We start from the raw sequence: 24394 nt of genomic DNA on the forward strand, positions 1-24394 counted from the left end.
GCTCACAACAGTAAACCCTGATATATGTATAGTTTTGGTAAAGATACCAATATCTTGTTGTGGCTTGATCAACTAGCTGCAACACTTTCACAATTTCATCACTGATTCTTGGTACTGGAGTGCTTCTCACAAGACTAATAGCTGGATGAATAAACAATTCTATGAGCTGTTTATATGTAAATTCATCCTTCTCCTTCATTCCCATTGAAGTCAAAAATATCATTGATTGTTGGTTGCCTTCCTCATCTAGCCTCTATAAGGTGAATTGAAACTTGTCTCCCTAAAAGTATATAAAAATTTATACAAGTACTAAATCATACTTGAATACTTCTTCAATGTTAAACTGGACAAATTGTTCATGTATGGTTTTAGCTAGGAATTGGCTAAAGTTATAGAGAAAAGTGGGTTTGGAATTAGTAGAAAAGATTGACGAGGAACCTAAGATGGCTTCATTAACATATTGATCAGAATTGTAACCAAGTAGATAGGACAAAATAGTGGTGATTTGCTTGGTTCTATCAGGGAACATGGATGAATCATACGGAGGGTTTCTTTTAGGCAAAGGACTATCTATATCTAGGAAAAGTTCAAGAGTTTGGGATCTTTTAATAAAATCTAGCTTTTGATAAGCTTCAATCAGGCTTTCATGAGAAAAAGGATGGGTTGGTGCAATAGTTTAGGCTTGCAACATCTTTTCAATGGATTCAACATTGGTGAAACAGAGGATTTCTCCTGTGGGTGAAATGACTATTCTTTGAGTGGGATCATAGGATTCATGGCATTTCCTGACAAATTCAGGTGCTTTGTGTATTTGAGGGAAGATGTAGTGGGGAAGGTGGGAGTCCCAAAGTCCTATTTTATCTGTCTAATCAATTAATTGATCCTCCATCCAAGAGTAAATTTCATATAAATCAAATTGAGAGGAAGACTCAATGATTTTACAATCTCTGTCAACCAGGGGAGTATGATGGAAGTCAACTTGTGGATGAATAAGAGGATTTGGGATTTTTGCAATTTCTTTTCCCTTAGGAGGCATCTTGTTAAGTGAATTACAGGTTGAAAGTGACAGAAATGGAAGAAATCAGTTTAAAACACAGTGATAATAGAAAAACAATATAACTGCAAGTAGATAGGTGGACCTAGATGTCAGCTTGGTTCTAAATAGAATGATGAATTTGGTTGAATGATGGGTCTATCACTTAGGCTGTAAGCTTGAAATCTCCAGTGATGAATTGATTTTCAAAATTATACTGTGTAAGGGTTTTCATGAAGGAACATGACTTATAATGAACAAAAATGGAGTGGGGTTGTTTAATGAACGGCTAAATCCTTATTAATTATCCAACAAGACTAATAAACGGGTCTATGGGGCATAAATTTGAGGGAGTTTCGAATTAAATGAATAACGGATAGGCGGAAGTTGATTGGATGGAGGAAGTGACATGGAGCAAACATGGACAATGACGTTGGAGTGATGGTAAACGATCAAATGTAAACCGCGTTCGAGAGCAACATCAGGTGGTAAGTTGTTTCAAGATTTTAAGTCCTAAAAGACTAGAATGAGGGAAAAGTAGTTTAAGAGGGTGGCTTCCAAAACTGCCCACTTCGGAACCCCCCACACCCCCCCCCCCCCAACCCCACCGATAAAGTTTGGATGGCAAATGAGGGTTGAGGAGCGATGTGGGCCATCAGATCTCGGGGGAGTGTGTGGGATGTAAGGTAAGATGAAATGGTTTTAACAATGTGAGGTGGAAAGTGATGGTGGGGTCAATATTTATGGCGGATGTGACAATTGTGGGTTATGGGCGAATAAATGGATGAATGAAGTTAGGATATTTACAAAATAACATTGGTGCTTAGAATTTATGGTTAATTAAAACCCATCACCGTATGCACACATTTCCAATGTTACAACTTAGGATAAAATCCTTTCATGCTCCAATTATATCTCATATGTCTACCTACCCTTTACTCTCCTAACATTTTCACTTATTTCTCTGAATGCATTTAGATTAGCAACTCAATATTTCCTTTTAATGGCTAATCTACTTCTATCCCTTATTTCCTCCATTGTTCTCAGATTAAACTCTTGAGCCAATTTTATTTGCTACCTATTGACAAATAATTTAAATAAAATCCAATTATGATCAAACTGTACAATTGGATTGTATAAACTCTGTGGCATTTAAACAATCCACTCACAACTTTAATTTGCAAAACTAAACTGGACGAAGAGTAGTGGCATTTGGATTTACAACCCTTTAAGGGTTTATTATCTTTTCTTTCCTTTCTAACCTAACATTTTATTCTTGTCTTCATTTTTAGGGCATCTATTCTAACATTTTATTTATGGACTTATTCATTAAATATCCCTAACATTTTTTATTCAATATTATTTTTGTCCATATCCTAACTTAACATTTTCTGAAATATATTTTCATTTTTTGACTAATTGATACTAACTTACCAAAACCAAAAAATGCTACAACATTGGCTCCAACTGGGAACTGTTTTCTCCTATAGAATGCAGAGAACCTGCAGATCCATGTGCCTTCTCCTTAGGCTATGGAGTCTTTGCTATGAAAAATCTTATTGAGAACTTGAAAAGTAAAATAAAACGGAGATTTTACAATGATAGTAATGAAATTTACTTCAACTTCTCAGTACTGAATCTAATGCTTGAGAATTCACCCATTAACAAGATAAGTGGAATACAGTCCCTCAATATTTTGTAGCACAAAAGTGTTGTTTCCCTTTACTTCAGCAATAGATAAAGGTCCAAACCATAGGTTATCAAACTTGCCATGTTTTCCCTTATCTTCTTTTCTTGAATCCCATCTTAGAACTAGATCACCCTCCTTGAAGTCCCTTTCCCTTGATCTTCTATCAAATAGACTCTTCATTTTATTTTGATATTTTTTCAATTTGTATTGAACTTCATCTATGTTTTCATTTAGTTCAATAATCTGATTTATTCTCCTTGAAACATCATCAGGTTCATTAGTTGAATCCTGTAGGAATTTAAAACAAGGAAGGCCAAGTTGGTAGGGAAGATTGCATCTTTCCCATAGACTAACTGAAAAGGAGATTTTCCAGTAGATCTCTTTGGAGTAATTCTGTTTTCCCAGACTACATAAATTAGATGAGAGTCCCAACTCTTTTTATGATCTGCTAAAGTATTTTTGATTACCTTTATCAGACTTTTATTTGATGATTCTACAAGACCATTACCTTGAGGATAATATGGAGTTGAATGATGTAACATAATATGATATTTCTGGCAAAACTCAATCATTTTAACACTGGAAAATGTTGTGGCATTATCAGTAACAATCTAGGTTGGGCAACCAAATCTAGACAAAATATTTTCTTCAATGAATTTGATTACTACTGAATCAGTAGCATTTCTTACTAGAATTGCTTCCACCCATTTGGTAAAGTAGTCTATTGCAGTGAGAATCCATCTATGCTGATTGCTTGAAGTGGGATGAATTTCTCCAATAAAATCTAGTCCCCATTGGAGAAAAGGTGTTAAGACTATTGTTGGGATTAGTGGAAGAGCTGCTAGTTTTTTCTTACCAGCAAACATCTGACAAGGGACGCAACTTCTAACCTTTTCTCCTACTTGTAAGAACAATGTGGGCCAATAAAATCCTACCCTTAATTTCTTATATGTTTTTTCTCTCCAAGCATAATTTCCTCCACAAAATCCTGTATGAAGTGGATCAATGATTCCTTTAGTCTTTGATTCTGTTAAACATAATAACAAGATATTTAGTGGGTTCTTCCAGTATAGATTGACATTTATGATATAGTATTTGACTGCTTTCAATTTGAGAGCTCTACATTGACTTTTGGAAAATGATGTTGGACATTCAAAATGGATCAAGAAATTTACAATATCTTGATACCAATTTGAAAAAAGAAATTCCTAATCGATGTGTAGAGAAATGGTATGATCTGAAGGTAAAGGTTCTTGTGGATTCTTTTCTTCAGGATGCCAAGGAGGTTCTTGTGGATTCTCCCCTTCTACATGAACATAAGGTTCTTGTGGATTATCCCCTTGTATTGAACTTTGAGGAGGTTCTTGTGGATTATCCCCTTGTATTGAACTTTGATGAGGTTCTTGTGGATTTTCCCCCTGTATTTCCAAAATTGAGTTGATGACTAGCACTTTATAGTTGGATTCAACTAGAATCTTAGCTAATCCTTGAACCTTAACTAGTTTGCGGTTTTGATAGTTATATCAAACTCTAGTATTTGAGTGATCCATCTACCTCTCTTCCCATCTGTTTCTGGTTGTGTTAAAACAATTTTTACAACACTGTTAGGAACATAAGCAGTAATAGGTGAATGTAGGACATACATCCTGAATGATTTTAGAGCTTGTATAAGGGCATAGGATTTCTTCTCAATTATGTCATACTTAAGTTCGATATCTCTCATAAACTTACTAAAAAATGCTATAGGTTTGTCATGGGAATCTTCATTCTTTTGTAATAAAACAACAACCAGGGTTGTTTCAGAGGCAAAGGAAAATATACTGAATGGCTTGGTATAATTAGGACTAGCCAAGGTTGGGGCTTCAGAGTTAGCCTTCTTGATTTGGTCAAATGCATACCTGAAAGAGACAGTCTATTTAACTTCATGATCCTTTCAGAGCATATTAGTTATTTCTTTCACAATTTCAACATAATTCAGGATGAACCTCCTTAAAAATTAATCTTGCCTAGAAAAGCTTCGATCTCCTTCTTATTTCTAGGTAATGGCAATGTTTTTATTGTAGAAACACGTTTGGGATCAATCACCACTCCTTCTTTTGAGATTATATGGCCAAGAATATTTCCTTCTTTGATAGAAAAAAGAGACTTTTTAGGATTGAGGGATATTCCAAATTTCCTACACCTGTCAAAAACCTTCATCAAGGGCTTTAGATGTTTCTGATTAGAATTAGAAAAAATAGTTATGTCATCAAGATAAATGACTGCAAATTTGTTTACCTGTCCCACAAAAGTTATGTCCATAGCTCTTTGAAAAGTTGCTCTAGCATTGGAAAAGCCAAAGGGCATTCTAGAGTACATAAAATTACCCCAAGGTGTAGTAAAAGTTGTCTTCTCTCTGTCTGTTGGATCAACATTTATCTGATTGTAACCTGAAAAACCATCTAACATGGAAAGTCTTTGTGCTCTTGAAACCATCTAAAGTAACTGATCCATTTTGGCTAAAGGATAGTTATCTTTTAATGATGCTTTATTCAAATTCCTAAAGTCCACACAAAGTCTGATTTCCCCATTCTTCTTTCTAATAGGAACTAAATTAGCAACTCAATTAGAGTATCTAAGAGGGAGAATAATTTCGTCATCTAGCATTTTCTTAATTTCCTTTTCTGCAGTTGGTAGAAGTGCTAGATTAATCCTCCTAAGCTTCTGTTGACAAGGTTTTGCTTCTGGTTTTAAAGGAATATTATGTTGTATCAATGATGTATCATAAGTTTTTAGATCAGCATAGGTCCATGAAAAAACATCCTTGTATTTTTCAAATAACTTAAGGTATTGAGCTTTAATTCTGGGATCTAAGGATGCATAGATTTTGAGGCTCCTAATGTCATCATTTGTTCCAATGTTTACTTCCTCTATGTCATCTTATGGAGAGATTGACTGTGGGTTTCTGAGGACATCATTTTGATCAAACAATTTCTCTAAAGGAATTATACCTTTGGGAATAAAATTGTTAGACAACTGAATGATATCATGATTAGCAATTTTTGAGTTGAAATGTGAATTATCATTTTCATTTGAATTTCAATTGTTTCTGTTTTATTTTCATCAATTTGTAGAACTGAAAATTCATCTAGAACCTGCAGAATAGATTTTAACTGTTCATCATCTTCGAATATCTGCCAGTATTTTAGGTTATAAGGGATGGATGGCCTGTATTGAATTGTATTTCATACAACACATTAGTTTGATCAGAGATTTTAAATGAACTAGCAGAAACAACTAGGGAATCTGCATGAATATTATGATCGCTTCAGATATAAGTCAAATTAAAAGAACTAAAGAAATTTTCAATTGAATCCCAAACCTCATTTCGATAAGATCTAAGCCTAGGATGTTTTGTTTGGCAAACATTTCTAACTTGTTTAACGATGAGCTTTGAGTCATTAAAAACACTCAAGTTTTGTACTTTTAAGCTCTTGGCTAACTGCAGTCCTAAAATGAAAGCCTCATATTCAGCTACATTATTTGTAACTTCAAAATCAAGTTTACATGATTGTGTAATGTTTTCTTTTGCTAGTGATATTAATACTACCTCAATTCTTGCTCCATCCTTTGTACAAGAACCATCAAAGAATAGATTCCAGATATCAATCTAATTTGGTATAGGTCTTTCAATTACATCTTCAATTTTTGCTTGAGTTTCATGTGTTTGGTTTGAAGAAAGTTGGAAACAACCAAAATCTTGATCAATTGCATAAATGGGATGGTTCCTTGGTTGATCTATTTTGTAAATAGTGTGCACAAATCTCCCCTCTCTATACAACCTTAGTTTCTCTCCCCCATTAAATGGAATAGTGGCATAAGACATGTCCATCTGAAGAGTTCCCCCTAATTTGGCACAAAAAGACCTTGAAAGGACCATTCCAAATTTGGGAGGGATATCTGTGACAACTATATGTAACACTACACTTTTTACTCAGATTTGGGCGAGAGTGACTACTAAATCCTTAATCAATCCTAGACAAAGAACCCTTTTGGAATCAAAGGTGTACAAATCATAATAGGATCTAGTTATGTCGAGATTTAAATGATCCATGATAGTTTTTGGCATGAGATTATGTGATGCTCCAGAATCGAGCATACAATTGTATAACATAGAATCATTTGTTTTAAGAGTCACATAGAAAGGGGGTACTATTTCATCTACCATATCTGAACTAGGACCAAAGACAACTGCTGGTTTTTCATCTTGAAGACTAATGATACCACTTTCAACATCAACTGAGGTGTTTTATATCCATTTGGAGACTTGATTTTTATATCCAGGGTTTTTGGAAAGTTTTGAAAGTGGTATAGGGATTTTAACTCTTTCTAACTCCTTTTCAACATTAAATGCAGTTAAAACAGTTTTTTCAATTTGAGTAGTATCAATTGACTGATTTAATGGTCAAATAATAGTTGTTTGAGTTTCAATAGCTTCGGTATGAGGTTCAATTTTTGGAGGTTCCTTAGGAGGTCTTCTTGGACTAGGTCTAGGCCTAAGATCATATCTTTTGTTTATTTGTGCAATTAGGAATTCAGAGAATTCATGGTATTTGGAAACCTGTGAGGAGTCTTGATTTTGTTGAACCCACCTTTTTTGTGAGAGAAGAATAATAGTAGTCTGACCGAAAGAGGTATCCATATTATTAATATCTTTAGTGATAGTCATAGTATTGTCATCGGGTTGTTGATAATCTATCAGTAAAGGAGTTGGAACCTGTTGATCATTACTAGGCCTTTGAAGAATTTGTAATGGTGGATTTCTTTTGTATTGACTTTGATTTTGATTTTGGGGTCGAGTGACTATTTGTTGAACTATTATTTGTTGAGCCTCAATCTTGGAAATTCTATTAGATAGATTTCTAAGAAGTGAAGTTATCTCATCTATTTTAGAGTCTTCAGTTATAGTCTTAGAGGAAGTAGAGGCCTCTTGAGTTGATTTAAGTTTTCTTTGGGATTTTTCCTCTTTAGGTTTTAAAGTGGCTGATGCAGACCTATTTGCTTCCACCTCTATAGCATTAGTTTGCATGTCTTCAAGAGTCCTTGAAGTTCTTTCTCTTAACATCATAGCAAAATCATCTTCAAAACCTTTCGAAGACCTAGATTTAGCTATTTCTACAGGTGGTTTGCAATTAGGGGGCATATTATGATAAAGTTTGTTGAACCTTTTGATAAAATCAGAAACAGGTTCACCAAAGTTTCTTTTAAGTTCTTCAAACTCAGTCAAAAAGTAATGAGCATCTTTTTTCACCCCCCATTGATTTTTGAATGTATTTTTTAATTCTTCCCAGTTTCTAATGGAATTTGGAGGTAAGTGCCTAAACCAACTCCTCATATTTCCCTCAAGAGACTGAAAAACAACCTCATGTAAACAATTTCTTTTTCTATGTTCATATTATCTGCAAGGTATAGAAATTCTTGAAGATGATCCTCAGCTAAGGGACCTGCCGTGGCCACCAAAAACCCCCCTCCTTATTTAGTATTAGCAATAAAACTATGTAAGTGGGGACCCTTAGTAAAAAAATTCAAAAAAATCAATTAGTGCTCATATATGTCACTCCTTAAGAAATATAGCATCGCGCAAAGAATGATAGGGCATTTTCTTATGAGTCAAAATGATAAAATGCGAGATTGCGACGCGAACTCCATCACATCACATGCATTAATAAACAATCACGTTGGAAATCCTTGAAAAATCGCCGATATGTGATATCGCATATCGCATGTCGCAAAATTGCATGGAAGACACATAACGATTAAACGATTAAGCGATCCGTGATCTTGCGATACTGCGATCCGTGATCTTGCGATATTGTGATCAAACAACCTTGCGATAGCATAGCACGAAAAAATTGCGGTAATGCGATACAACGAAATGCGATACTACGATGCAAATCGCAGAAACATTCCATCGCAGATTTTCTTGGCTCAATATTCAAGAAGTTTTTTTTCATAAACTAAGAATTAGTTACGCGCTTTAATGATAATTAATGAGTTATATGCCAGTTGTTAATAAAATATGGTTTTATGTTGTTTGAAGAGCCAGTTCACGTAAGGTGGCGTATTTTTGCATATCCGTAGCATTTAAAGCTTTCCTGTCGTGATTTATTATCATTACTCTCTCCTCACTTGTGAACTGCAGGAACGAGGAACAAAAGTTACACAAAGCAATGTGCAGGAAGCTATGGGAAAAAGGGTGAAGCTCCAATGTCTAAAGACAGAGAAAAGGCACCCTTACAAACAGGTACCGCATGCAACAGAGCCGCAGATTCACAGAATGTTGCTGAGCCATCCATTACAGATCTTTCATTTACAGCCATGGTTAAATGGGTACTGAGCGATGCTGATATCAGAGACAGACAGTTTAATGCTCAAAGTCAAGAGCTCATGAAAGCATCATTTTTACAAATTTTGAGCTTTATACCCAATAAAGAAAGAGGCGCAAAAGGCGAAAAACGCATCAGAGAAGCCCAGATCAAAGAACGGAGGCAGTTTCCGATGCGCGATTAGCGCCTAGCGCTAATCGCGCATCGCTGAGAAAATTGCTCGAAAAGGAAAGCTTCTAACTGCTCAGTAACCTGTGAGCCCAAAAATTGCAAGAAAGCAATGATAAAAATAAAATGGAAACAGAAAGCTAAAGAAAAGGCAGAAGCAATTCAAGGGTTAACCAAGTTGAACTGAAATTATTACTGGGCATACACGGTAAAGCCACATAGTCAGTAGATGACTCCCAAAGTATATCATCGATTTTGCTGAGAAGGTGGTGCCAGCTCTTGCCAATTCTGTTTTCTTAGCTCAACCGAAAGCGGAAGATAGTCAGCCGACTCTACCCAAGCAAATACTGAATGCTTGCAACATTAAGGAGTAAATGCAGAAATAGTTAGGTATTAGGTTTAATTTTTAGAAATAGTTTTGCTTAGAAAAAGGACGGTCATTTAAACCGTATCCTGAATTTTTGTAAATAAGTTATTCCAAGATTTAGTTAGTAGTATTTAAACCCTTCTCATGCATTTAGAGAAGGGTCCAGAAATTTATCAAAAACTTGTCCTCAGAACATGCACTTTTGCACCCTCCGAGGAGGTTTTGATGAATGAATGGAACAGGATTTGTTGATGTTTGCATTTGATATCTGCTACTGATGTTGTACTTCTGTACTCTTAGTGGATGTTAGAGCAAGGAGAGATAAATCACTTGAAGCTCATGAGTAGGACTAGTCATAAATGGTACTTTTATCTCTTGACCATTTCTGCGTATGTGTTAAAGTGATATACAATTTTTAGTTGTTTATGTATTATTGCATGAATGCCTGAGTTATCATTTGGCACTTTTGTATGGTGATAGCTATTTATTTATGCTTAATGTATAAATAGCTCATTATGCGATATGTTTTTCACAACTGTTTCATCTAACTTTTTATTCGAAGTGGTTCATCCTTATTGATTTCTTTTCTCATAATAGCTGAATGATCTTTATTACCAGTTGTTATTTGAAATCTTTTTAGATCGCATAATAGAAGAATTACATCCCGGGTTAGTATAGACTTAGATGTTGCTGCTTTTTAGATTACAATAGCATAGCATTAGATTAAAATTAGAATTAGAATATCTTAATTAGGAACTGTTAGATCAGGAACATCAAATTCTACACACACACATTCATAGATTGGGAAACTGGTCCCATATCCCCAGTCGGACCCGCTATACCAAATGGATAAGGAGCTGCCAACCAAGGTCCGAACCGGGCGGGTATCCCCCTTGTTGTAGACCCGATTTTCGGGGCTTCAACATATTTGGTGCTAGAAGGAGGGCTCGAACTATGAATGGCAAGTAAATCTAAATCTGAATACCATTCTGAGAGTAAATCTCCCTCACCCTCTCCCCTGACTTCTCCATTACACTTAAATCCAGAGTTAGAAGTCGCTCGAGTATCAACCGCTGCTACAAACCCTGACATTTCAGAACAATCTACTATTGAACCTCTTGAAGTTGAATCTCTGATTCACAAACTTCAACGATTTTCTATTTCTCCTCAAAGGTCTGATAAATCTCAAGGCAGTGTGACTTCGCAATATAACCCCACTCATCCCCTGACCAGGCTAAAGAGTGAAAAGTTTGGCGTTCAACCAACTGAATTACCTCTTCCCACCAGGAAAAGAGCAAGGAAATCACCTAAAGAGTCCGACAGCGAGACTCTTTCGTCAGCATCATCCATCTCAACTTCTTCACCACGAAGTCAACCATCCACTCCTCCAATCTAGATCATCGTCCATCCGTCCACTGGAACCCCCACAACTCCTCCTCAATCATCTGCAATCGTAATATCCCCATCCTCCCAACCACAGGGATCGTCTTCTGCACTTTCCTCTGTTAGCAGTTCAGCAATGGCCCAATCTCCATGGAATAACCCTCGGGCAGTCTTGATGCCTGCACCCTTGAATCAAATACCGGCCCATCCTGAGAAATGGCTGCCTAAGTTTAATCCCGAGGTAGGCATGCTAGCAGAAGAGCACATAAACAACTTTATGCTATCCATTAATCTCAATGGGGTTACTAATGAAGATGTTGTTGTTCGGCTTTTTCCTTATACTCTGCAAGGAACAGCCAGATCATGGTATTTCTCATTACCCTCTGGATCCATCACTAGTTGGGACATCTTCCAAGAGCAATTCCTGACCAAGTTTGGTGATGACAGGTCTACGAAAACGTTAATCAATGACCTATCCAACCTTAGGGCCGAATCTAGAGAGCCTATCAAAAATTTCAATTTACGTTTCAACAAAATTATAAACAAAATTCCTACTCCTTCCCAGCCCAGCGAAGAAGTATGAAGTGAATGGTATATCACTGCTCTACCATCAAACATAGCAATCTTCGTGGACAGGGCTAATAAAAAAACCTTAGCCGAAAACATGAAAGAAGCAATAGTAGTAGAGAAACGTATAATAGCCCTGGAAAATAAATCCATGATAGAGGAACGGAAATCCAAGAAAGTCACCTTTAAGGAAGACTCTAAGAAGAAACAAACAAAAGATCCATTCGATTTGGAAGGATTGCAGAAAGTTCTAAAGACCATGTCCAATGAAATGGTCGACATCAAAAAGAAAATAGCAGAAAATTCTTTAAAAAAGCCCTACAGAGCTTTTAAAAGAGGCCCTTCAACGGATTCAAAGCCACCCAATGTTATTTCAAATGCTGAATCCGAAGAAGAGGAAGAGGAAATTGCCACTGAAGGGAAAACTGATGAAGAATAAGTTGTGGAATTACAAGGAATGTGGGATTTCATCCTCCCACAAGAAGAAGATCAAGAAGTATTCCCAGTTAGCACAGGAAGTAAAAATCAACTTGATCCTCCCCAGACTACCCCTAAGCCAAAGAGCGCAAGCTCTCTAATAAAGGATAAAGTCACGACAAAGAAAACGACATCTAAAGCGCCTCAAACCAGCCCAGTCCAAACAGATGCATCAACTCCATCTAAAACAGTGATTGTGTCGGATGAAATGGAGTACAATATTATAGAAGACATGAAAAAGACTAGGGCCAACATCACTCTTTACGAATTGAGCAAGTTAAAGCATCAACAGAAGATAATGTTGAAAGAATTACATGCTGTGCCAGTTGCACCTTTGCCTGCCGCTGTACTTTATCAAGCTTCTCATAACATGGTAAGACCTCCAACTAATGTGATCAATAAGATTGATCCAAATGAAATCGCTCTAATTGGATGAAGATCAAGATCTCATATTTCCTCGTTTCTCCTTATGAAATTTTGAATAAAAATGTGCACAATTGTTTGGTGGATTCTGGTGCTTCATCGAATATGTTACCAAAATCCATATGTGCCAAGTTAAACGTTCAACCACAGAAATCCACTGTACGCATAGTTTAGCTAGATCGATCTCAAGTCGAAGTGATTGGCGAACTAAATCAAGTAACCATAAGGTTGTCATCCAACCCAAAGGTATGTCAAGTTATTGACATTTTAGTTGTTGATATTCCTGAATTTTATGGCTTAATTCTTAGTAGGGATTGGTCAGAAAAACTTCATGGATACTTTTCAACTGATTGGTCGCACATGTGGCTGCCCTACAATGGTAAACCAAATCAAATAAAAGTTGAATGAGAGCTACATCAGAAATACATAGTAACGGAGCTAGAGGGGCAAAATGAACTAGTAGCGTATAACAGTAGCATTATTGGCAATTACTCAGTAGATTCTCCTAGGCAATTTTAATTCTCATACATCACCTTTTTAGAACACTTTGTTTTGTCCCATGTCAAAAAAATTTCTCGAACTGATAGTTCAAAATGCATCAATTTTTTAGATAAACCTGTCAAAAAATCTTTGTTTTGGAAATTATTTTTCGATGGTTCTAAATCTAACGAAGGAGCAGGAGCAGGATGCATTCTAATTAGTCCAGAAGGAGATAAAATTATGCTAACGTGGAGACTCGAATTTGATTTCACCAACAATACAGTAGAATATGAGGCTTTGGTCCAAGGGTTGTACAAAGAAATCGGGTTAGACGTCAAGTACCTTCAAGTTTTCGGAGACTCTGAGATTGTGGTTAGACAGGTACGTAACACTATACATTTCTTATCAGGTCATTTAAAACATTATCAATCCTTAGTTCAAGATCTGACTGAGCATTTTATAGCATTTAATATTTCTTTAATTCCCAGACTCCAGAATGCAAGTGCAGACCTTTTGGCTAACGTAGCTTCTAAGCTTATTCCTTCAGAAGATTTTTGTCCAGATAGATTTTCAATAGAATTAATATTGAGTCCATCTATTCCTGATAACATCACGAATTGGAGAGTATTCAACGACGATCCTGATATCGTAAATTTCCTCACATCTAAAGGATCCTACTCCAATCAAATAATTGACGAAGACCAACATGATCGACAATTGAAACAAGATAGCACTAATAATGCTATACCTAAGTCGGTGGTCAAGTTAGAAGACTTGTACGATTTGAAAGATCGGTTTAAAAGGTCTACCAATTCAAAACTCCAAAGTTCAACTTTGAACTATGAATTAGTAAACTTAGGAACCGATGCCAAACCACAAAACATTAATCTAGGTCTTGGCCTAGCCCCTGAAGAAAAATTAGCGTACATTCGTCTTTTGAGACAATATAAAAATGTTTTTTCCTGGAATTATGATGAACTCAAAACATACGACACTTCCATCATCCAACGTACTATTCCCATGATCGATAATGAAAAACCTGTCCAACAAAAGTTGAGAAAGATCCATCACAATTTAGAAAATCAGATAAAAACTGAACTCAACAAGTTATTGAAAGCCAGAATAATCTTTCCCGTCAGACATTCTAAATGGGTCTCCAATATGGTACCTGTTAGAAAGAAAAGCGGAGATATTAGGATTTGCATTGACTTTCGAAACCTTAACAAAGCCTGTCAAAAAGATAATTTTCCTTTACCACCTATGGAACATATATTACAGGCAGTGGCAGGCTCAGAATTAATGTCTTTCTTGGATGGATTTTCAGGATACAATCAAGTGCTGGTACATCCTGATAATCAATTAAAAACCACATTCGGAACTAAATGGGGCACATACGCATATCAAAAGATGCCATTTGGTTTTATTACTGCTGGTGCCACATTTCAGAGAGCCATGGACATTGCATTCAAAGGTTTAGTCAATAAATCTGTAGTAATTTATTTGGATGATATAACAGTGTATTCAAAGAGACGAAGCAACCATCTTAGAGATTTAAAACAAATCTTCCAACGCTATTTAAGGTATGGAATTTCACTCAACCCGAAAAAATCCTTTTTCGTATTAAGTGAAGGGAAACTTCTATGATTCATAGTGTCAAAATCCGGAATTCACATTGATCCCGACAGAATCAAAGAGATTTCTGAAATATCCCTACCTCACAATAAAAAATCCATGCAATCTTTCCTTGGTCAGATCAACTTTGTAAAGAGATTCGTTCCAAATTTTTCATGAATCGTGTCTCCTTTGCAAGCCATGATTAGAAAGAGCTCAAATTTTAAATGGGGCCAAGATGAACACGAAGCATTCAACTTGATCAAACAAGCTATTATTAATGCTCCATCTTTAGCAAGTCTGAATTTTTCAGAGCCTTTTATTTTATATACATTTGCCTCAGATAGGTCATATGCTGCGATACTCACTCAAGCAAATTAAGAAAAAACGGAAACCCCAATTGCTTTTTTCAGCTCAAATTTACAGGGTGCTGAATTAAATTATTCAGACGTGGAGAAATATGCTTATGCTGTTTTCAAAGTGGTCAAATACTTCAGAACTTTTTTGCTCAAAACCCATACTAAAATTATAGTACCGTTTCCAGCGGTAAGGAATCTTCTAGTACAGAACGATGTGGGTGAGAAAAGGGCCAATTGGGTTACTACCTTACAGGAATATGACATTGAGATTAAACCAGCAAACATTGTAAGAGGCCAAGGCTTTTGCAAAATGCTGGCTGGAGCATCGCAAGTTTCTAAAATTCCATCTGCAGAGGTACAAATGCGCGAGGTAAGCCTAAACGATGCAGAGTCATTATACGCTGATATCATTTATTATCTTAAGAATGGGTATGCTCCTTCACACCTCGATCATACTAAGAAAAGAGCTCTAAGGTTGAAAGCCAAACAATATCAGCTCATAAATGATATTCTTTTTAGAATAAATTATGATTCTTTTCTTCTTAGGTGTCTTGAGAAATCTGAAGCTAAAAAAGTTTTGTAGGAACTCCATGATGGGCCAGCAGGGTGAAGAAGGAGGAGATAAAGAAGGTGGGGATGTCCAGAATGATTTTAAAGGAGTCTTAATAACTAACTTGTGGACATGAGAATGAATATCCTCTTTTGTTTCAAAAAGTGGATTTGAATATATAACAAAGGTCCCTTGAGGTTGTTTAGAGGTAGAAGATTTAGGTTGATCAGAAGTGTAATAGAATGAGTAAGTAATGGGGGATACAAAGTTTGTAGGTTTGTATTCAGACAAATGAATACCTAGGTCAGACTTAGATTTAGGTGATCCCAATGGAAGTGGGGGTTTTGGATGAGATTCAAGTGAATGAATAAGGAAAGATGATTTGAAATCAACTCCCTTATCCAAGATTTCAGCAACCCTTTGTGATAAGTGAGTGTACTCTATATTGGATGGAATGTTACTATAGGGATCAAATTGTAATATATCTTCAGACTACAAGGCAAAAGTAGAAGAAGATGGTTGATGTATTCTTCTAGAATTGGCCTTTCTCACAAGTCTTTCTAGATCTGATAGAGGACTAACTGTGTCAGATTCAGAATGGGATCTAGCATGCTTAAAAGGTGATAGTTTGGTACAATGGAGTCCCCAGGTGCAGGATTTTGACCTATCTAGACCTTTAATCACCTTAATAATATCTTTGACCCAAGAAAACTTAATGAAATTCGAGTCCCCGACAATGACACCAGACTGATGTTGTATCCCTGAGATGATCAGCTATCATGCCAGGGCATATAAGATGTTTGTTTTGGGGGTTTTGTTTTAATTTGGAGGACCAATGTATGAAACAGATTTAAAACAATGATGCCTAACCTCTTGAATAGTGTTAATATTTAAACAGAGGGCTGCTATTAAAATTCACAAAGTGATATAGCTTGTATGGTGGTGAGCACAAATAGAGAGATGATATGATGATCATAGTCTTCAAATTGAAAATTAAATAATCATAAATAAGAAAACCTTTAAACTATGTTCAGAAGGTTTAACAAAATATGCTTAAGCATACAAAAGATATTGATGATTTTATGATTTAGAGGGAATAAATTAAACAAACAGTTTATATAATTCATTCTCTTTATAGATGATCACTTTAGAAGCTTATAAGAATAAATTGAAACACAATTACTCCTACCTGGTTATCTTTGTAAAACATAAGAATATGAAGAAAACACTGTGAAATAAAACTGGAAAAACTTACAGTAAAAATGAAACTGTATGAATCAGAATTCAGAATCCTTTGCTTTTGTATTAATGATTCAGAAAAGTCAAGTACATTTAATGTTTAGAAATGCTTCTTCAAGGGTGCAACCCTTAATAACTTGTGAAAGAGAGTTATTTATACAATCTTAGAACTGAGAAAATATCTTAAACTATTTGTCATTATTCTGGTGCTAAGCTGTTGATGACTGTTTCTGGAAAAATTGAGAACTCTTGAGCTGGTGATGAATGTTGCTAGAAAAACTGAGAACTATTGAGTTGGTGATGGCTATTCCTGAAAATACTAAATGTTGTTTAATCACCTTTTTAGTTAAGTAAATCAGTTAATTCTTCCCAACATTTCTTATCTGGGATAGATAACTTAGTTATCCTTATATAAATTCATCCATCTTTGTATATTTAGCGAAAGTGAGTTTTATTGGAAATATATGTCTGATTTCATTCAGAATGAAAAAGGAATCTCCGAGTGCATTCAACACAACCCTTGGTGTTGTTGCACCTCTTATGTTTGAAACTAAAGTTGCATTGGTGCCTACCTCTATAATATTTTGAACATAATCTTCAATAGGCATTAATTTGTCGTTTATCACAAGCATAGAGGGCAAACCCTTGCTGGTCAAGGGTTCTAACCTAATGAAAAATCATTGAACTATGGTATTCACACTGCTGAACTTTTTCTCCAACTGAAGGATGAGGTTTTTCTTGGTAATGACCTTCTTTACTTCCAGTATAGTTGTTGTCCTACCATTTATTCCCAATTCTTCAAGCTCATAGCTGTCTTTAGAATTTAGGAACTTGATTATTTCACAAGCAATTTCTGGCATGTCCTTGAGCTCTTTAGAAATAGTTTCAACAGTTTCCTTAGCTTTCTCCAACAGGTCTTTTTGATCAAAGATTATCTTGATATAGGGCTAGATATCCTTGATTGATTCAGTAATTTCTTCCCATAGAATCTCCTTTGCCAAACCTAGTTTGTTTCCAAGGTAAGATTCTTTGATTTCCTTATGCAAAACTTCAATTTGACTTTTTGTCCTCTACAACTCGGCTACATGTGAAATGTCTGCATCTGCCTTCATATGTTTTAATTCCTTCAGTTCATCCTGCAACTTCTTAATTTCAATTGTCTAAATGGACAGATTATTAATAGCTTCTGCAAGTTGTTCAACTCCTCCTGTTGTACCTGTAGTTGGTGTTGTGCCTGAAGTAGAAACTCTGGTTACAGAGACTACTGAAAGAGGAACTACATCCATTGGAATTTGAGTCCTTTTAATAGTTTCCTCTTTCTATTTGGCCAATTTTTCCAATTTCTCCTCCATATGATTTATTTGCAGATTTTGTTCCATGATGAGCTTCATCATGTCAGATTTCGGAGTATCGGTGTCTTCAATCTCCTTGGCCATTGGGTCCTCAGAAGTTGGCAGTTTGAGCTGCTTCCTTAATGCTGAGATCTCAACATTTTTCTTCTTGACAAGCTCTTCTGCTGCATTTATGTTTGAGGGATCATATCCCATCTTCAGCACCAAATCTTCCAAAGATTTGATCTTGGTGACCTTTGCTAGTGAGGAAACTGTTTCCAACTTTAGTTGTGACTGTGTATTGGCCAGGGTGACTTGCAACTTTGACAAACTCATGGCAGTATGAGTTAAAGTGGAAGAAATCATTTGGCCAGTATGTTTGTGCATCTCAATTTGGTCAATTGGATGTACATCTTTTACATTAAACTCAAATGAGGATTTCTTATGATAATGGGCAGGATTCCTAGGCTGTGCAATTTGAGCATGCAGGAAATCCATTTCCATCTTTCCCTTCTCATATTCAAAGACTGAAAGAAGTCTGGCTTGAGAGCTGGAGGAATGTCTCCAGAATTGGGTATAGGTGTTCAATTTCAATTCTTCATTCTTCTTTTTAATCTAACTAAAAACATGAAAGATGTCCTCCTCTTTGTCCTTCTGAATGCTTCCGCTGGTCTGAATTACCTATTGTTCCTGAGAAGTAAAGGAATGAGTTAGGGACTGGATAAATTGTCCACTAGACTATGTATAGAGCACAGTCTCTCCAAGTCCATCAAATATTGTTTTCTGAGACTCATTTGTTGCACCAAAAAACATAGAGATCCTAGGTATCTTCTTTCTATGCACAATCCTAAAGCCCTAGCTTGATGCTTCAGTTGTAGGGGATGACTACTCTTCCCTTCCTCATTTAGCTGTCTTTTCTTGCGCAAGTGGAGTTTGTACATTTGAAGTAGAAACTGCCTGCTCTTTAGCTTCTTGAAGGGTGTTCTCTTTCCATTCCAACTGATTGTTGTACTGCCTTATTTCAGTTATGGTCGTATGGTGATATGAAATAAAATTATTTTCAACCTTGATTTTAGAAATTACTCCCATTGGGTCATAAGACCAAGTGAAACAGAGACCAAACTTCATTTCCTTTAATAACCTGTCTTCTTCTTCTCCTGCTACTCTAGTGTTGTAGATGAATGGATTGACCTGAGCTTTTAGCTTGAATTGTGATTTCTTCTTTGCAGCCACAAAGCGTACATCATCTGCATTTAACCTCTGTCTAATATATTCCAATGCAAATATTCTGATGGGGAGGTACTTGGGAAGTTTGTAGGGTGGAAGCTCACAATTGTAAAACCTGATTTCTATATTGCTTTGGTAAAGATACCGATATCCTATTGTGGCTTGATCAGCTAGCTGCAACACTTTAACAATTTCATCATTGATTCTTGGTACTGGAGTGCTGCTCATAACACTAATAGATGGATGAATAAACAATTCTATGAACTGTTTATATGTAAATTCATCCTTCTCCTTCATTCTCATTTAAGTCCAAAATATCATTGATTGTTGGTTGCCTTACTCATCTAGCTTTTGTAAGGTGAATGGAAACTTGTCTCCTTGAAAGGTATACAAGCACTGAAGCATACTTGAATACTTCTTCAATGTTAAACTGGACAAATTTTTCATGTATGGTTTCAGGTAGGAATTGGCTAAAGTTATAGAGAACAGTGGGTTTGGAATTAGCAAAAAAGATTGAAAACAAACCTAGGATGGCTTCATTAACATATTGATAAGAATTGTAACCAAGCAGATAGGAAAAAATAGTGGTGATTTGCTTGGTTCTATCAGAGAACATGGATGAATCATAGGGAGGGTTTCTTTTTGGCAAAGGACTATCTATAGCTAGGAAAAGTTCAAGAGTGTGGGATCTTTTAGTAAAATCTAGATTTTGATAAGATTCTATTAGGGTTTCATGAGAAAAAGGATGAGTTGGTGCAATAGTTGGGGCTTGTAACATATTTTCAATGGACTCAGCATTGATGAAACAAAGGATTTCTCATGTGGGCTAAATGATTAATATTTGAGTGGGATCATAGAATTCATGGCATTTCCTGACAAATTTAGGTTCTTTGTGTATCTGAGGGAAAATGTAGTGGGGAAGGTAGGAGTCCCAAAGTCCTATTTCATCTATCTGATCAATTAATTGATCCTCCATCCAGCAGTAAATTTCATATAAATCAAATTGAGAGGAAGACTCAATGATTTTACAATCTTTGTCGACCAAGGGAGTATGATGGAATTCAACTTGTGGATGAATAAGAGGATTAGGGATTTCTACAATCTATTTTCCCTTAGGAAGCATCCTGTTAAGTGAAATACAACTTGAAAGTGACAAAACTGGAAGAAATCAGTCTGAAACACAATGATAACAGAAAAATAGTATATCTGAAAGTAGATAGGTGGACCTGGATGTTGGCTTGGTTTTGAATAGAATGACGAATTGAATTGAATGATGAGTCTGTCATTTAGGCTGTAAGCACGAAATCTCCAGTGATGAATTGAGTTTTAGAATTATACTGTGTAACGGTTTTCATGAAGGAACTGGGTTTAAAATGAACAAAAATGGAGCGAGGCTGTTTAATGAACGACTAAATCGTCATTAATCTAATAAGACAGATAAACGGGTCTATGGGGCATAAATTCATGGGAGTTGTGAATTAAATGAATAACGGATAGGGGATAGCTGATTGGACGGAGGAAGTGACATGGAGCGGATGTGGATAGTGACGTTGGAGTGGCGATAAATGGTCAAATGTAAACCGTGTTTGATAGCAACTTCATGTGGTAAGTTGTTTCAGGAATTTAAGTCCCATTAGGCTAGAATGAGGGAAAAGTAGTTTAAGGGGGTGGTTTCCAAGACTACCCACTTCGGACCCCTCCCCCTCCGCCACCAAAAAAGTTTGGATGGCAAATGAGGGCCGAGGAGTGATGTGGATCATTGTATTTCGGGGGAGTGTGCAGGATGTAAGGTAAGATGAAAGGGAACGTGAGGTGGAAAGTGATGGTGGGGTCAAGATTTATGGCAGATGTGACAATTGTGGGTTATGGGCTCATAAATGGATGAATGAAGATACGATATTTACAAAATAACATTGGTGCTTAGAATTTATGCTTAATTAAAACCCATCACCGTATGCACACATTTCCAATGTTACAACTTAGGATAAAATCCTTTCATGCTCTAATTATATCTCATATGTCTACCTACCCTTTACTCTCCTAACATTTTCACTCATTTCTCCGATGCATTTAGACTAGCAACTCAATATTTCCTTTTAATGATTAATCTACTTCTGTCCCTTATATCCTCCATTGGCTCAAATTAAACTGTTGAGCCAATTTTATCTGCTAGCTATTGACAAATAATTTAAATAAAATCCAATTATGATTAAACTGTACAATTGGATTGTATAAACTCTGTGGCATTTAAACAATCTGCTCACAACTTTTATTTGCAAAACTAAAGTAGACTAAGTGTAGTGGCATTTGGATTTGCAACACTTTCAGAGTTCATTATTTTTTCTTTTCTTTCTAACCTAACATCTATTTTTTGCCTTCATTTTTTAGGGCATATACTGTAACATTTTATTTGATATGGACTTATTCATTAAATATCCCTACCATTTTTTATTTACTATTCTTTTTGTCCATATCCTAACTTAACATTTTTTGAAATATATTTTCAATTTTTGACTAATTGATACTAACTTACCAAAACCAAAAAAATCTACAACACAACCGAGATGTGGTTTTCAGAGTGGTGAAAGATGTTATTAAACATGAAGTCCAACCAAAGGAACATGAGAATATAGAGTTTGAGCTTAAGGAGGAAGTCTCAAACTCTACAGTAGAAGAGGAATCAGCAGATAAAGAGCCACAAACTCTGATTTTGAGAGGATCAATTCGAGAAATAAGGCAGCCAGAAAGGTATATTCTGTCTGCATTCTGTTCAAATTTTGCTTTATCTATTACTGACGATGATCCCAGAACTATGAAGGAAGCAGTAGATTCAAAGGATGGCAAACTCTGGAAAGAGGCCATGGTTGATGAAATGACATCTTTTCACAAAAATGAGGCTTGGGATCTGGTGGAGTTGCCGACTGGAAGGAAACCCATTGGTAGCAAATGGGTTCTCAAGAAGAAGACAAATGCAGAAGGAAAGTGGAGAAATATAAAACTTGGTTGGTAGCAAAAGGTTATTCCCAGGTGTCGGGATTTGATTTTGGTGATATTTTTTCTCCTGTTGCCAAGGTAGCTTCTATTAGATTAATTTTATCTGTTGTTGCTGCTTTTGATTTTGAGGTAGAACAGATGGATGTGAAGACACCATTTCTTCATGGGGATCTAGAATAGGAGATCTACATGAAGAAACCTAAAGGCTTTCTGGTCAAGGGTAAGAAAGAACTGGTATGCAAGTTAAAGAAGTCTCTGTATAGGTTAAAACAGTCACCAAGGATGTGGTATTAGAAATTTGATACATTTATACAGGGACTTGGCTTCACCAGAAGCAAAGAAGATCATTGTGTGTATTTTAATGGTGACCATGTTATTTATTTGGTATTGTATGTGGATGATATGTTGCTAGTGGGAAATGATAAAGAAATTATCTAGGATTTGAAGACCCAATTGTCCTCCAAATTCGACATGAAAGATATTTGTGCTACAAACCATATTTTGGGCATGGAAATTAAAAGAGATCGAGAAAAGAGGAATATTTGGTTAAACCAGAGGAAGTATGTTGAGACAATACTATAGAGGTTAATATGTAGGATAGTAATTGATGAATGTTCTTATTCCTGTAGGTGTAAAGATATCTTTCAAAAAGTGTCCCAAGACACAATAAGAGGAGGAGGACATGTCACGTGTTCCATATGCAAGTGATCTGAATTGGATCCATAAAGAACCATCAAAAGAACCATGACTGTATCAGGTCAGGACAAACATCAAAGAATTCCAAAACAATGATCAAAAACACCCTGAACTAGTGGCAATGGCAGCCAGTGTGGAACAACGAGTACCTCCGTCAAAGCACGCTGACTGAGGCCCATGGAGACTGCGCAGGAGACCGAATTAGCCCCTGGGAGGCCCGGATCAGGAAAAAGAGGTGGATTTTGATGCACGATTAGCGCTTAGCACTCGGTCGCGTGGGGAGTTGGAGAACCACAAGGCGAAAAGTGAAAAGGGCTAAAAGCTGAACGCGGGACCCGCGCTCTAGAAATTGGCAGTATTGATCTGGGTGCCCTCAAATGGTAAGTAGTTTTGGATGGAAGCGAAGCGATCCCACTCAGCGATCGATGTGTGGTAGGCAGAGGAGAGAGAAAACTGCAATTGATCACACGCTAACGGTCGAGCAAGTAAACTACACGAAACATGCGTATGGTGTTGGATCTAGGGGATCCAGATCGGATGGCTGAGATCGTGCCTGATGGGGGAAGCAGAATCGACGAGGGATTAAGCCACAGTTTCTAAAGATTGGAGGGCTATTTTGACCGCCACGGTGGAAGAAGACTCGTTCCACGACGTAACTGAAGAGATGAACCAACGAAGCAGGCTGGCACGTTACAAGAGGACCTATGGCCACTCCCTGTGAGCTGATGATGTCGTCAAGCCAGGGAACTCCAAGTGCAGCTGTAGAAGGTGATTCGATGGAGGCGGAAGAGGAACCAAATAGACATGGGAATAGATGGCCTAAAAGCCATGAACAGAGATAGAATACACATTCAGTCAGAGACACAAAGAGGGACAGAGAACCCCAAGAGACAGAGGAACCAGAATCCCGAGAGGAGGATGGAACAGAGAGAAGAAGACAGTGAAGCAAAAGCAGAAGGAAGACAAAGGGATGAGCTAGCCAAAGGCAGCGTCGAGCACCAAAGAGCTTGAGAGATTCAAGCCATCCCAGAGAGGATCTGTCCAAACTGAGCACCACATTGGGCTCTCTCCATTGTAGACCAGAAGGTCACAGAGCTAGTAGGCAGAAGAGTATGTGCAGTCCAGTGACTTGGGGAATCCAAAAGCCACCTTGCCAAGCAAAATCTACTTCAGGTGACTCATATTGAGCTCCTGCATTGTAATTCTCTACTTAAGACACAATAAAATAAGGCCACCAGTGAAAGCTGGACCGGAGATGTAGCCCTAGAGAATAGGGTGAACTCCTTATTAATTTCTTGTGTTCTTGTATTTGCTTACTGTATTTCTCTACTGTCTTTCCATTCAAATGTCTGCGTATTGGTAATCTGATCGATCCGTTGCTTAAGTAACATAGACACAGACACCAGCACATGAGTCTGTAATACCGTTTTCAAT

Source organism: Pinus tabuliformis, chromosome 6 (genome assembly GCF_031772625.1).
Source record: "Pinus tabuliformis cultivar Carrire ecotype Pingquan chromosome 6, CPIR1, whole genome shotgun sequence".
NCBI classification, from domain to species: Eukaryota; Viridiplantae; Streptophyta; class Pinopsida; order Pinales; family Pinaceae; genus Pinus; species Pinus tabuliformis.